The sequence below is a fragment of the Sinocyclocheilus anshuiensis genome, unplaced genomic scaffold (assembly GCF_001515605.1).
Source record: "Sinocyclocheilus anshuiensis isolate Anshui unplaced genomic scaffold, SAMN03320099.WGS_v1.1 scaffold32, whole genome shotgun sequence".
Lineage (NCBI taxonomy): Eukaryota > Metazoa > Chordata > Actinopteri > Cypriniformes > Cyprinidae > Sinocyclocheilus > Sinocyclocheilus anshuiensis.
The window spans coordinates 201337-217546 of record NW_015554060.1 but is presented as its reverse complement, the minus strand read 5'-3'; the positions used below and the strand labels follow the sequence as shown (position 1 = coordinate 217546).

General features: G+C 38.4%; 1 protein-coding gene across 4 annotated transcripts in view; it reads left to right on the top strand.

Annotated features, from left to right (window-relative positions):
- magi3a (membrane associated guanylate kinase, WW and PDZ domain containing 3a) overlaps window positions 1-16210 on the top strand; it is a 149442-nt gene that overhangs the window by 21961 nt on the left and 111271 nt on the right. The window lies entirely within an intron of this gene.

Sequence of the window (16210 nt, the reverse complement as noted above, 5' to 3'; positions counted from 1 at the left end):
ATATATATATATATATATATATATATATATATATACATATACATATACATATATGTATCTATATACAGTAGCCAACATTTGAAGTGGATCAAAACCGTTCATCAAAGTTGTCCTAAAACCAAAACAATACCCGTTCTTGTCTTAGGACAACTTTGATGAACTTTTTTGATCCACTTCAAATGTTGACTACTGTATATATCATATACAAATGCCATTGTTTACTTTAGAAATGACATTGTATTTAGATGAAAGATGTATTAAAACTTTACACACACCTAAATGCTAATATAAAGTCCAAAACTACCAGACCAAACAAAAACCAGCAAAACGTAAACAAAAACTTACTGAGTGAACCTTTAACTGAGTGTTTTTGTTATGTTTTCTAAGGGTCATTAAACACCCAAGTGACTTGTTCTTACTTGCCTTCACCCTCATCCACTTGTTTTCAGTATTTATCGGCATATTAAAGGGAATTTTTTTTTGTAGGTATTCCTGGAAAGGGGTCAGTAAACAACATGCCTTAAGCATCTGAGCTAATGTTTAAAAATGCCTATAATTCTACACATACATGACCTCATTCCTAAGCACAACCTTTTGGTATTACTCCCATTGTGTCGTTCTGAGAATTCCCTGTGAAATCCCTTCCAGCTTGTCATCGAGAAGCAAAGTTGGGGGTGTTTCAAAATATTAACAGAATGTGGTCCGACCACTAATGGTGTCATCATGCAGGAATGTTAACCTTTAGATTCAAGAAACGTGGGCTTGCGCTAGCTTCATTGTTTGTAGATCCTTGTAGCCTCTTTGTATGTTGTTTATGTGCCACAATATGAAAACGTCATATGGCTACATTGTTGTAAAAGCCAGAGAGACACATAGCGGATCATCTCTAAACGAAAACATTCCCACTTTGACCTTGCAACCGAAGCTGAATTCCGAAAACATGGACAGCATCTCATCTTTCTCAAATGGAAATGCCTTCGATTAGATGTATTAAGCTTGGATTCATGAGCTGCCATCGCTCACAGGTCGCAAATATCGAGGGAAAACGGCCACCGCCAAGACTGCAAATGAGCTCCTTGGGGGTCATGGAAACAGTCAAGCTCTTTCACTGATTCAACACTTTTTCAGCACGCGCTCTGTGGCTTCGCAAGCACCTCCCAGATGATGGATAAAGTTGAATTAGTTGTTGACAGCCACCCCCCTCGAGAGCCACTACCTGGCTGACCCAGATCCAAGGACGTAATGAGAGGGGTTTTTGGACATCTGGCACTTTGGATGGGAGCTAGTCAGTGCTTGAAAATGCCAAACTAGTTTGAAATGGGAGGATGGTACTGTTGAAATTTCTTCATTCCTGGCCTGCAGCCATGTGAAACTAGAATGAAACTAAGCAGTCAAATCAACCGCTCCCTTCATTTTAGTCTCTTTTTTCGCAGCCTGTGAACACAAATCCTCTTATAAATTAATCATGATATTAAATAAGCTGTGTGATGGCATGGAGGTCCATATGAGCCCGGATTTTCTGTGTTCTGATCGGTGTGAAAGGCCCTCTGTGCGTCTGACTCCAGCTGCCTCCTTTTTTTTCCCTGTAGCAGATGCATGGCAGCTTGTGTCTCACTGGGAGAGACTTTTGGTGCAGCTGGAGCAGACCTTGGCCACCTCTGTTCCTTTGCCTGTATCATGAGACTAAACTGACAGTGACAGTGCCCGATGTATGACTGTCTGAGGCCTGGATAGACCGTGTCTGACAGCACCAGACTTAGCTCAGCAGCTTCCTTTTTCCTAAGGTTCAGAGCATAAAACATTTTGGACATCTATTTAAAGGCTTCATCAATGGAACTTGTTGCCAAGAAATGGGATTCATTTTAGATATAGCAATGGAAAATTGGCAAACATTTTAAGATGCTCCATAGGGCATCTTTAAATCATGCCCTGTCAAACTGTCAATTCAAAACATCTAAAAAGCAGAAAACCCTCATTCAGGGAAGGTGCAATTGGCCTAGTTATTTAGGCTAGAGAGAGATTGATTATCAATATGTTTTTAAATCTATTCACTAGTAAGAGAAGTGGTGATTAGCTATGATTGCCTAGCAGCTATTTATGCTTGAGTGAAATGTGTTGATCAACTTAATAATAACAGCAACAAAAAGTAATAATAAATAATTATTATAATTGTTATTCTTATTACTGATACTACTATTATTTACAGCAGTAACAACAAAAATTATCTGCTAAATTATTAACTGATTTAAATGGCTAATATATTATTATTATTAATAATAATCATTTAATAATTTAAATAATTATTCATAATATTAGTAGTGTTAATATCTTTATTATCATCACCAATATCATGAAACATTTATACAAAATATGAATGATAGTAAGTAAAATATTCATTATGCATAGGCCTAATCTTTTTGGCATAATAATCATCATTTAGTTGTGTCATTGTGGCAGAAATAAAACAACTACAAATCAGTTCTGCATTTCGATTACTGGGCATTTAAATCCAAAAAATGGTATTGTGGTAAAAGCAAATAACCTTTTTTTTTTTTTTTTTTGTAAGCTGAATCTATATGCAGTATTTTCAGTAATCGCTGGGACCAGAATGAGATCATATATGCACAATGAAAATGACATTCCAAAATCACACAAAAGTTCTTTTAATATTAAAGATCCATTGATACACTTTTCATTCCAGAGTCTATTATCTTTTAAAGATTTTTATTAAATTGTGCTGGTTTACATTGTCATAGGAAATTATATACAGTATAACACACTTGAAGAATTTAAGAGTCTACCCTGAATCCATTTTAAGAGTCTTTACCTAAAGCAAATTGTAAAAACTCAAATTGCCCTTTTATATCATTTCACCTTGTTACTCACCATGATAGCCAAGGAAGCTGGCAATGCTAAAGGAGAACTGTATCACTGCATTAACATGCCAAGTTTTGTTTAGGCCACCAAGTGCACATGGCTTCCAACGGTGCCCCCTCAAAACAAGTAGGTGTGCGGTGGCTCTGAAACCATACGTAATTGCTTATCCTCAATTCTTCTGCATGCATTTTAGGAAATTTGTTTATGATTTAGCACAAGACTCCAACGCACTGCTTGTCTGGCTAATTGTACAAGAGGTTTTAGCCTAACAACATCAAAACAACAAAGCAATCGCTGTCGCCGAGGGAACTCCTCTTACTAGATTTATGAAGCGCCACGACTATCATGTAGACCTGCCAGCTTGCATACCACTTTGCCTCATTACACTTAACACTGATTAGATTAGCTTGAAAGGACTGAAGAAGCGCCTTTAGCCGCAGTACCTGCAGCCCTCCATCTCTGTATCAGTGCATGCCAGGCCCTCGGTTTGTTTATCCAGATTTATGGATGTGTTTTATCGCCTAGCTCCAGCCAGCTCTGTGATATGCAAATATATGCCCAGCTTTATTGTCTCAACTCACTGCTGTTAGCAGAGGTTTGTATTCAAAATTGGTGATCGAGGGTTGTAAACACAGCGAGCGGTGAACACTCTCTTTTCTCAGAGGCTTCAATTTATTTGGTCGCAGAAATTTTCCATGGCAAGTCATTTGGAATAAAATGTTGGTGTGTCACACTTGATTTAGGGTTTGAGTTACTTCATGTTTGGCTCTTGGAAGTGAATGCGCGAACTGTTTGGAATTGCTTAATTCGTTTATGGCCGCTGCTTTATCCTTTGCACCTTTTCACCTGAATGTTTTGAAGCAAATGAGTCCAGTGCAGGGTCAAAGCCCTGACCTTTCCTCTTCAACTGCCCCACACGACCCCTTCACTTCACGGCGATCATCCCAACCTCTCTTGTCAGTTCTATTATTGGGATGCTTTTCCATTCATTCATCAACCTCTGGCCTGTGATGTGGGGTGGCAGGGCGCATAAATGGCCCCAGATCGCCGGTTTCACTTCTCTCCTCTGTCCTTTCTCTTTTGTCTTTTCTCATCTGTCCTTCCTGCTCTTTTCTCACTTATCTTTTCTGACCTGCCATCTCTCACTCGCTTTTGTGCTCTTTTTTTAGCTCTCTCTCTCTCTCTTTTTAATTTCGCCATTGTTTATTGTCCTGTGATGTGGGAAAGACAGGAATCTGAATAAATTGAGCCATTGTTTCTGGGGAGGATGAAGGGGGTTGAGGAGGCCTGTTAATATGGAGGAGGATTATGGTGATGGCTGAGCTATAGGAGTGAACTACTATTCTGTGCAAACGCAACGCTGCATTAATTTACCTGAGAGAGTGCGAAAAGTCAATATGACCTTAAAATTGACTCCATTTTCTTGAGTAATCCATCTTTCTGGTCTTATTGTGAATGATTCATGATATTCCATGCTTCATATTTCATCAAAAGGTAGTAACTTGCTCTTCCCCTGAAACGACTTTTCTGATGACATCACTTAGGCCGCACGGGATAATGGATAATGTTGAAGCCATAATGTGATCTTCTGCATTGTGAGCTACATTTGAGGGAAAGAGATTATTGAAAAAAAATTGGTAGGGCAGGTTCTTGACTGGATGGAAGCAGAAATGTGAGAAAGGGGTGGGTTTATTCAATTCATATGCCACCAGAAAGAACAGAAGGTTGAGTTTTGACGTTTAAAACCATAAGCATGGATGAATTATTTACAGTAAGATCAATAGCAAGCTAAATTAGATTGGTTTCATCATGCAAACTTTAACCATTAACCAAATCAGTTTAGGCATTTTGGCAAACTTGACTTCGGTTTGACTTGATTTTTTTTGTATATAATGGCCACTTTTCACAATTTAGTCAATTCCCAATTGAAAAAATCTGTATTTTTTTTACTGAATGTCTTGTTTTCTACGGAAATATGAGTTATGCTAGTGAATTGGGTTGAAAAGCTGCAGTTTACGTCAGTATGATTCTCCATGTAGTTGGGAATGGAGAATGGGTTCAGTTTCGGGGGTCATTCTCAGTTCGTATCCATGTTAACTACATCAAAACAGTCCTTCCTGTTTCGACTGTTTGATAAAAAAATGACTGCAGCTGAAAACTAGCTGCTCCAGTTGATGGGTTTCGGGGAGTAACTGTACATATTGTGTTTCCATACAAAGCCTGTATTTCCAGATCTCTCCACGGCCTCCAACAAAGCACCATCATTCCTTTACACCTGATTGAAGGGGAGATAATTATTGTATTCACACACAGTTGGTTTTCCATTCTGTTTTATTAACAGAACAATCTGTATCTTTTCCCAGAAACTATAAACAAAGCAGAAAATGCTGCCTGTTACATTTCTGCTTGCTTTGATGTGTGAAAACAGACACTCGTCTCAATTTACATTAGACAGATGGGGCGAATTTGAGATGGACCTCACAGATGGTAACAAAACCTAGATCCTCACACAGGTACCTTGTTACCAGCAGTCCGACAGATCCGTAGTGTAACTGATCTCAAAGTCTGTGTAGATGTTCATTCAGACCATCCTGGGCTTTGTTAACAGGTGGAGGCTCTGAAGTGAAAGCTAATTAGCTTTCTTTGTGATCCCCCTTAGCATGGCACCATTACCGGCCTTTGAAACCACCCTGACTGGACGAAGAGGCAGATCAGCAAAGCACTACAAAACCTGTAGAGGACCTTGAATTTCCTATGACGCCCACCAATACTTGTAAACTCAAAGAATTGGCCAATCGTGACTTCCGGTTATGAACATTTTAAACATGTCTGCAGATCAAGGCTGTCCATTTGTCACAGGAATGTTTCAGTGTCTCTTTCATTAGTCAGTACTCAAAGTATGTGGTGTTTTAATTATTAACTAGCGGTCACCGTGTGAAACTATTTGCACAAAGCACTTATGAAACTGCTTTTCATTTGGTGTTGTAAATTAAGCTTGTGGGCTTCATTTATGACAATTACCTGCGTTCTCTGTTTGAATTGGATCTCTCTCTTCGTTTATTCCATCTGTGGTGTTTCATTTATATTTAATGCGTCTCTCTGTCAAGCAACCCTATCATTTTTCGTGCACAATGACTCATTTCACTACCTACCCTGCTGTTGCAGTTTGGGCTTGTGAAAAATTACTTGTGAATGGTTCCCACTGTTTATTGTGCTGTCATTTTCATCCCCCGGGAGCTCAATGAAGTGGGTTATCTCTTTGTCAAGGATGTACGGATACACAAGCACCTAGCAAAGACAAGCATTCACTGGCAGCTGCCTTGGCTATATTTACCTCTTCTAAAGACAATGTATAAATGACTACAACATGTGTCTTGAGCCATTTAAACTCTTGCATTTTTAAAATCTTACATTTAAAATCAGACCTTGCTTTTGGAGTAGGTTATTTGTTTGTGCATGTTTACCACCTATGAATAATGAGAAAATGAAACTTGAATTTGGTAGATAGGCATTGAACGAAGGTCTTCGATAACAGAAAGAGTGAGGTTCTTGAGGAAAACAAGAATACAATTTTTATTAACAAATGATGTTCCTCTTTGATATCATAAAACTAGATTGGATTTTAATAAAACTGCTTGACAAAGTGACACTAAAAGGCAGCAACACTGAGTTATCACAGAAATGTTTTACATTTGAGAGCTTTGCTCATCACCCAAGGTCCTTCTAGTCCAGAGTAAATATGTTTGTGGGTGGCACAATATGGCTTTGTGTATTTTATGTTAATAAATTAAAAATGGCTTTTTGAGCAATGACTGCTAAACGAAATTGTTTTAATGCGTTGTACTGTATGTCCCTAGCTGTTACAAAATCACCCTTGTGTTAGAATGTTGATTTATAATGGCAGATGCAATTTAATTGTAGAATTGTCCGATAGATATATCTATCAGATATCTATCTGGCATGGGCTGATAAACAATAAAATTGTGAAAATCTGATTACCAGTGTGATGCTGATATACTGTGCATCCCTAAATAGAGTCGAGTTGAGTTGTATTGTGCTTGTGTTAGCATGAGTTGATTGAGTGGAAATCAAAAGCAACTTGAAGGACTGCAACACAAAGCCTTTGAAACTCCTCTTGTAAACTGCAACGGGTGTTCGACAGTCTGTGGTATTAAGGAAGGGTAGGAATGCGCTTGTGTGCATTTCTGGATAGTCCACTTTAATAAGGCTTCCTTAGATTCCTGCCAGGGAATTTTCGACTCTTATGTTGTGCTTGTGGATACCCCCATTATTAGGCTACTTTCAGACTGTAGACAAAAGTGGCTAAAATTTTTTTTTTTCACAGGTCTGATGTGTTGCAGTGGAAATTATGCAACTTTTACGTAACTCTAGATTGACATTTGTCAAAATTCTGCACTGATGGGAGTCACTCCTGTTCAGGACCATGACCAGTTCACATACGAATATTGGTTAAATTTAAAAAATAATGTCAACATCAGCTCTGAATTAAAGCAGGTCCGGTGTCCTGACATTTGATCCTACCCATCAGATTGTCCTACCAGGGCTTACTGCGCATGCGCAGGGGCGCTGCTATGGTTTCTGACCCCCTGAACAGCATATTGATTTGGACCCCCTCGATCGCATTCGGCACCCCTGCGCATGCACACATCAATATTGCGTCCTTTTTCTCATTCTGAACAACAATGATTACTGTATTTGCATTATTGTAAGGGGTAGGTTTAGGGTTGGGGTAGGTGTGTAGACATTAATAAAACACAATCTACTAGGTAGAAAAATGTATTTATTGTTGGTTTCCGTCTGTAGCTGTATCCCTTCTAGCCACAACTGCGAATAACATATCATTACTGTATTTGCATTACTGTAAGGGTAGGTTTAGGGCTGGGGTAGGTGTAGACGTTAATAAACCATAATCTGAAAGGTAGAATTTATCGAATTGTACTACCTACTGTTTTAATGGGAGGTAGCAAAATCTGACAGGGTAGCACAAATGGACAGAACACCGGCCAGTCTGCGATTTGCAGGCAAATATCAGTCTAATTAAGATCAGTGGTCAAACAAACGTTGCACCCCTACCCATTATTCACAGGCCATGCTAATCCAGTCCACGTTTAAACACTGTTCTCCATGCATGCCTCACTCTGAGCTCCCCGTGGCCTGTTGGCAGCCTTCAGAGAGCTCTTCAGGAGACCGTTTCCTCAGCATTGGATACGCTTGTTTGTCTGGGCAGGCCATACCTAAATCTCATTCTTCCAGGCTGTCCTTAAATTGGGCATGTGTTTACAGATAAGGCCAGATCCTATTATGCTGCTAGTAGTTTCCAATAGCAAAGGCGCAGTTTAGTCGGAAGTGCTAAATTGGCAAACCGAACGGAACGTACGGCTACTGTCTGAAATTGTAGGGGGGCTACTGTGGGGGGCTTAACGATGTCGTTTATGCAAGACTTGGATGTGTGTGTGGAGGCATATCAAGGCGACGCATTGCTCCCAGCAGCTTTATCGATCCCTGGCTTTGGTCCTGTGTTTATGCTTGGCTGCAGTAAGCTGGCCTGTGCTTGGTCAATACTGGAATAAAGTTTTGACTCTTGACTCCCAGGTGGTGCACTTGTGTCGAAGGACAATCCCTATGGTAATTATAGGCCTTTGGCCACCTGCTGCTGTAGGTAGAGTACTCTGACAGAAAGCGAGGCATCCCGTTGGGTGCAACACAGCAGTTGATGTTGTATTTGTGTCATTGCCAGCAAAAGTTTGTCGTTTTTGATCGAGGGTTTGGATACGGGTCAAGGGACACACAGACAATCATTTTGCAATTTTGATGAATGTACGGGATTGAGCTCGTTGCTGTCACATGCCACTGGTTGGCCTGATGACACTGGTTTTGATCGTTTCTCTTGGTCACTATTACTGTAGGTCAGGCTGATCAATGGATCTTTATAATTCAGACAGTACAAAAATCTAGTGCATTCATCAGAACAATAGATGCTTTGTGTGTTTGTTTGTGTCATATTTCCCTCAGTAAACAGGGAATCGGGGGCACTGAGCTAGGAATGCCACTGCAATTAGCCAAAAGCACCATGGGTCCTGTCATTTTGCTTAATTTTGGTTTGTTTAACCTCAGAGTGTCACATCCTAGTCTTTACTGGCTACACAAACACAGTGGACTTCACCTGTAACAAATGTTGTCTGACCCAAAACACTGGAGGCTGAATGGATTAACATTCTTGTCCTGTTTTAAACATTGTCAAATGAAGATATTTAACATATTGTTGGTATCCTATGGTATGTCCATTGTCAAATGGAAGTCTTTTGTAATGCCTCTTCAAAAATGTAAGTAGTATAAATAAATAGTCGTAGTGTAGTGGTAGCAGGCTAATTAGTTAGTGGTGTGCAAAGCTAACAGAACAATCAGATATCAGTGTGCTAAGCTAACAGGCTAATCTGCTTTTAGTGTGCAAATCTAGTAGGCTAACCTTTTAGCTTGCAAGCTTACTGAAAAAAAAACTAAAAGAAAGTTTTATTTGACAATTATTAGTGTATATGTGACGTGATTCTATATCGTTTATTAATGTAGATGTCTTCTTTTATGGTCTATGGATTTTCTAATGAGATATCGAATAGTATTTAAAGTTCTTTCTCTTGCATTGAATTGCATTGTGGTTCAAGCGAGAGAAATCTGGGAGATAAAATCTTGCACTCTTATGTTACTATTATGGCGCAGTGCACTATTGGATTTTCGTTTGGCTTTGGATCACGTGGCAACCAGTCACCTAGAACGACCAGCATCTTTATTCGAAAAAGAATACCTTAAGCCATTAGCACTCTGATTTAGAAAATCGTATGTAAATAGATTTACAGAAGCACTCTAGTATATTACGCTGGACCGCTGATCCGTACCATCCTGTAATTTTTCTAATGGGCAAAAATGGCGACCTGTTTTATTTAGCCAAAATGAGGTACATATGAAAGAGTAACAAATTGTCCTCTGGAGATAGTGCCCATTAGGGATCGATTTCACTGTTTCAGCAACTTCATTTATGATGAGATTCATTGTGGGCTCACAGAGGGGCCTTTATAAACATTGTGCTTGGAGGGAAAGGTACAAGCCTACTATTGATTTTGGAGAAGGGCTTTGTGTAAGCCTGTAAAGAACACAGGAATACACGTGATTTTTTTTCACTCCACCTTCTTCCAGGTAGGCCTGTATTTCTGCATTCATTTACGAGCCATCCTCAGAAATCCAATCATGCTTCTCTGAATTTTTTCCACAGTCACGTCAGGTATTCAACCCTATGTGAGGATTAGAACCTGCTCATGTTTATTTCAGTCCAGCTCAGAGAGCATCTGACCTCCATACAGCCCCTGATTATATATAGCATTCCTACAGAAGCAGAGATACAGCCCTGTCAAAGGGCCAGCCACATGAATTGTAATCAATGGCCGAGATATTGATTGCGCTCTTAATTGGCTTTGTTCCTAGCTGCAGGTCTAGTCACAAACTGTCAAGGAAAGAAAGCAAATCGATAAATGATTCCTTAGATTTGCTGTTGGTGAAAAGCCGTATTGAAGCATTAACCAACAGTTCAGTAGCTGTAGATGAACTATACAAGTTTATGACACTTCAAGTCTCTTGACTGACTTGAGACTTTATCTGTCTAGCTGCGTCCCAAATGATGCACTATGCACTTGTACACTGTGTTCTTATGCACTATGTACTCAACCGTGTAGTCTATGAATTATTTAAGGTTATTTTGTCATTTATAATCGGAGTCTGATAGCCCCTCCCCCTTTGTGACACAATTAAAGCTGCGACAGTTGAGTGCATGAAGTGTTCAACATTCCACACTTTGTTTTTTTCGGCTATTTAAGTGCATAATCCGGGTATTTAAAGTGCACTTTTTCTTTTTGGAATTTTCAGTGTGAACACACTACTCACACTATTTATACTACAAAATGTCATAGAATAGTGCATAAGTGATTTGGGACGCCCCTTCTGTCTGCCTGTCTGTCTGTCTATCCATCTGTTTGTCTTAAATCATATCCATCTACCATACATAATACATATCAATCTGTTTATTGTAAATCATACCCATATATCCATCCATAGTTAGATAAATGGATAGATAGGACTTATAAATAGATATGAGTCATAATAGTTGGATGGCCATCTACCTGTATCCGTCGTCTATCCATCACAATACACGTATTTTTGCTTTAAATAAGGTCTTCATGATATAACATTTTTTAATATATTAGAAATTTCATAGTTCTTTTCACCAGTGTCAATATCACAAAAAATTAGTACTAGCCTAAATATAAAAAAAAAGCTCAAGCTCACTGAAGACAAGTAAATAGTCAGCGAATAAATAAGAATAAGAAACTAATTACAAGCAATAGGACCAAAAGTAGGTCCTATTGTAAATCATACAGTACAGTAGAACAAATAAATATGAAATTCTACATACAGTACATTGCATAAAGTAATCAAATGAATTAAAACACTGCTCTTCCCTGTGTAAATTAAATATATATTTATTTTGATTAAAGTTACAAAAGTGATTTAGTCAAGAGCAGTGAGAGATTTTCTTTCTTTTGTTGTTTGATTAACATAAATGACAGACAACAGGAATATTAGACTGCTGTCACTCTTAAGAGCTGCCCAGATACAATATACTGCTACATATGTTTCTTTCACTTGTAAAGACGGGCATTTTGACATATACAAATGTGAGTATTTAACCTTTCAAGTCCTATAAAGCAGTAAAAATAACATTCAATACTCTCGCGCTCTATGAGCACCATCTTCACGAGCATATAGAGAATTGATAGAGAAATTTTAGAGAAATTTTGGACAATAGTCCAAAATCTCTACCGGTTGCAAATTTCGGTTAATCATGTCTGTCGGTACATCACCCACTCCTACAACAAATTTATTTATATTTTGCAAATTAATATCATTTCCCTTAATTAAAGAAAAAGCAGGTCATTTAAGTTCTGTGGCAACTAAAGAGCAGGTCGAGATTGCTCTTTCTTTGCAGTCTCCGATAAAAGAGTACAATATGTTTGATCAAAGAGTATGAGATATTCACGTACATAGGCATAACAAAGACATGGACATGAGCCTTTTAATGGCAGTTGCTAATTATTATGAACTCGATGAATATGGAGTCAAGAGCATTTGCTTTAAAGGTGGTAGTCGGGAGGCTTTGGGATTGAAGGGTTCTCTTGCCAAGATCCTTTGAGGTATGGACAGGGACCGGCAGAAAGATGAAGAGGTTGAGGGGAGAGTAGGCAATAGGTGCTGGGTTGCCACAGCAACAGCATGGCTTGAAGGCGTCAATAGCTTCGGCGGATGTTTGAACACTCGCTCGCTGCAGGAACACAAGTGTTTTACAGTTGGCACAGTCGGGCTCGGTTTAACATTATCCCTATCTCAAAGAAGAAGACTCCAGCCAGCACTACAGTCAATCCTGCTGCTCGCTTGCAGAGGGAACAGCAGGACAGAGGCTGGCTGGCAGGCAGGCGAGTCACTCATGACTGCTCGGGTGCTGCCCTCAGCCCATAGGAGATATTGGATGGCTGGTGTCTGTGTTTATTATCTCCCCATATGCTTTCCATAGGCACCTGCTGAGTGAACAGTATTGATGCCAGCTCTGCAGAGGAGCGGATACACCGTTCTCGCCTTTGATGGCTGGTCAATGGGTATTAGATCTTCATCTTGACATTTCCATCATTGGGTCTATTGATCCTGGATGAGGGCCGGCTCTCTTAGGTAGATAGACAACCTACGCTGGGCCGATTGTATGTAGTATTTGAGTGGAATACAAAAACTAGGACTGAAAAAATAGGTGCACTTGCTAAAAATGAACCGCTCTGTTGAGTTTATTATATTCTTTTCAAGTTATCGCATATACTGGGGAGTGCAAATATCCGATAATTAGGTTATTTTGAGGCAAAAATGAATTCAGGAAAGGCTTTTTTTCTGTCCTGGCCTCTGATCTTTACTTACAGGTAATAAATGGCTTGAAATGGGCTTTAGTGTCTTGTACATAATAGGAGGTGCATTACACAATTTCGACCCACTTTAACTGGCTCTTCTGCCTCCTTATGCGGGTTCAGAGTTACTAAAGCCCTTACACATGTGGTTTCCCCCCTTGGAACATAGCATATGCCCTGATCTGTTTAGCTAAGAAGCTTTGGCGTCTCGGGCTAATTGGCAGCAGGCTTATGGCAGCATGACCCATAATGGGTGTACTAGTAAATCTGTTGCTTTTAAAAAGAGGGGGAACATAGAGTTCAGGTGGTTCAGTGTGAATTAAAGAGGGTTATGGGGATGTATAGTAGATTTTGGTCGGTTGTCACATTTGAAGGATTAACATTGAGTGGTTGATGACCTAGATTTTATGTGATGTCCTTTGTAGATTAAATAAAATGTGGTTTAAATGAAACAAATTAAATTATTCATTTATTCTTTATTATTTGTTGCTTTCTTTGCCATGTTAAAATAAAAAAAAGTTCTAAAATTGAGAATAAAGTCATAAAGCTTTGAGAATAATCTCATAATTACAAGAATAAAATCCGAAAGTTTCAAGATTAAAAGTACATTAAGAGATTAAAGTAGTAATATTTTGAGAATAAATCCAAAATTACAAGAAAACAGTCATAGCATTATGAGTTTAAAGCCATAATATAAGAGTCATAATAAAAAAGGAAGTCCCTGTGGCTTTTGACTCTCATTTTAAATTGTATTTTTTAACTTTATTCTCAATCTCAATTTTTTCTTAAAAATAACAAGGCCCAAACACACTGTCATAGGAGACTGTGTAGTTTGTTTGTCATAATTCATAGACAATCTGAATTACTTTTGAGATTTAAGATGTTCAGTGCAAGCTTAACCATTTTTCTTGGGCTTGCAAATTGGTGGTGACATTTGTAAGGTTGTCCATGATGAGAATAGCATATTAGATATGCATTCATTTCCCCAAAGTTCTCCCAAAAGATTTTTTTTGGGTTAAAGCCAATTTCCGACTGGATTATATTAATCCTACTGGATGTGTTTTTAGGTATTGGAAAATCTGGAAGCTGCAATCTGGCCAATATTTTTTGGTTCAGTGGGTTCACAGTATGCACCGTTTGGGAATGAGCCGATTTGATGAAACCAAACACCCCGGGGTTTCATAATGAACGATGAGCAGTTAGATGTGCTTGTTGTGCAACATTCCCCCCCATCACCACCTGTTTATAGAGATCATAATTGTGATGTGATTCGGGCTCATAACAGGAAAGGCTCACATTAGCAAGTTTAGCTTGTGTGTAACTCCACAGCTCCCACCTCAATGTTGACACCATGATAATGTCAAAAGTAGTCAATAAAACCTGTGTACTAATGAATAAATTGATATAATATACTTTTTAAAATAAACATTCCTCATCATACACTGCACTACACACACACACACACAAACAAAATAATAATAATATATAATAATAATAATAATTCAGATATTTTAGTATGATTAGTTTTTTAATATATATTTTCCAAAAATAAATATTATTATTTGTCACAGTTTCATTAAGTAGATTTAATGGTGTTTAGATGCATGTGTTTTTACTAGAAAACCAGACAAAAAAAGATAATCATAAACAAATAATTTGCAGGTGCAGACCACTTATTATTATATATATATTTATATTTATATTTATATTTATGTATGCATGTATGTATTTATTTATTTAGAGCAGTGTGACATTTAAGTTTTTACATTAGTGTAAATTAAGCAGTACATCTGCACTTTAAACGAATGCTCCACATTATGGACTGACTTTAACTAAGAAAAATTGTGAGATAAATTCAGTTGAATGAAGTTATGTATCCACTGAGTCACTGTAAGGTCAGCAGATGTCTACTGCATGTTTGCCAGAAGGGCTGGGATTGAGTGAGAACTACCTGAATCTCTCAGCTCCTTAACAGATCAATGCAGTAATCTTCCCTCCGACAGCCTCCAGCACCCTATCTAGCCTTTATTAAAACTGCCACGGTGGCCTATTGTGTGTCTGTGAGGCTGGCAACGACTCCCCATCCGCAGATGCAAGCACGATTATGTATTAGGACTGTGAATTGACCTGTCACTGCCTCACCGGTAAAGAATCAGGTTATTGATTGATGGTACACCGGTTCGGACCTGATTAGCGGTTCATTGTCAGTGTTATAGTTGAACCCACCTCCTGCCACCCTCAAACAACCGCTACCAAGGTAACAGACTGTCTCTCTGTGGTAAAGACATCTGATAGGACCTTCGCTAGGTAAAATTAGATGTTTGTGAGATCTATTAGATGCAGTGTTGAACCTGTTTATTGAGAGAGAACTCAAACTCAGTTGTGAGAAAATGACTGTGAACTCTTTGAAATATGATCTGCATTTTGGACATTTGCCTGGGATTTGATCTTAATAATAATAATCCTTACAATGACATGTCTTTATCATATGATTAAGTCACATGGTCACCTGTGATATTTTCTGAAATGGCAAGTTTATTATATTTATGTATTAATATATTTTATATGATTCTTATTTAATATTAATATATTATAGTATTCTTTTAAATTAAACAAATTTTTTTTTTAATTTTTAATTTTGTTATTTTTTATTAACATTGTAGAATGAAGCAGGGTGAGGCTGAAAGTCGATTTTCTCAATATTTTGATTTTTTTGCACCCTCAGATTCCAGATTTTTCAAATAGTTGTATCTCGACCAAATATTGTCCTATCCTAACAAACCATAGATCAATGGAAAGCTTATTTATTCAGCTTGATGTATAAATCTCAATTTTGAAAAATTGACACTTAAGACTGGTTTTGTGGTCCAGGGTCACAAATGAAAATTAATGTCAAAATCAAGAATACCAAGGGCTCTGACAAAAACATTCTTTAAATGCTTTTAAATTATTTCAGCGGCATATCGGTTTTGAAAATGACCGATACGATAACCTTAAAAATGCTTAATATCAGCACCGATAATTGGCCAGGCTGATACTCGGTCGACCCCTAATTGACATTCCCAGTTTATAACTGGCTTCATATTTAGTGTGTGTAAAATACTACATGATTGATGCCACTGATCTCTCTTTAAGAAATAAAGGGCTGTATAAATGCCCTGTGTGCCAGTATAGAGCCGGTGTGTGACAGGTTCAGAGAGGGCATCTCTTGGTCTGTAGTCAGTGACGGGCCCCTCCCGACCCAATCAACCCGTCACATGTGTCTGGGGCAGGTAATTGTGCTTCTGGCCTCACCTCCTGCGTCCTGATCTCTCTCCTCCTGT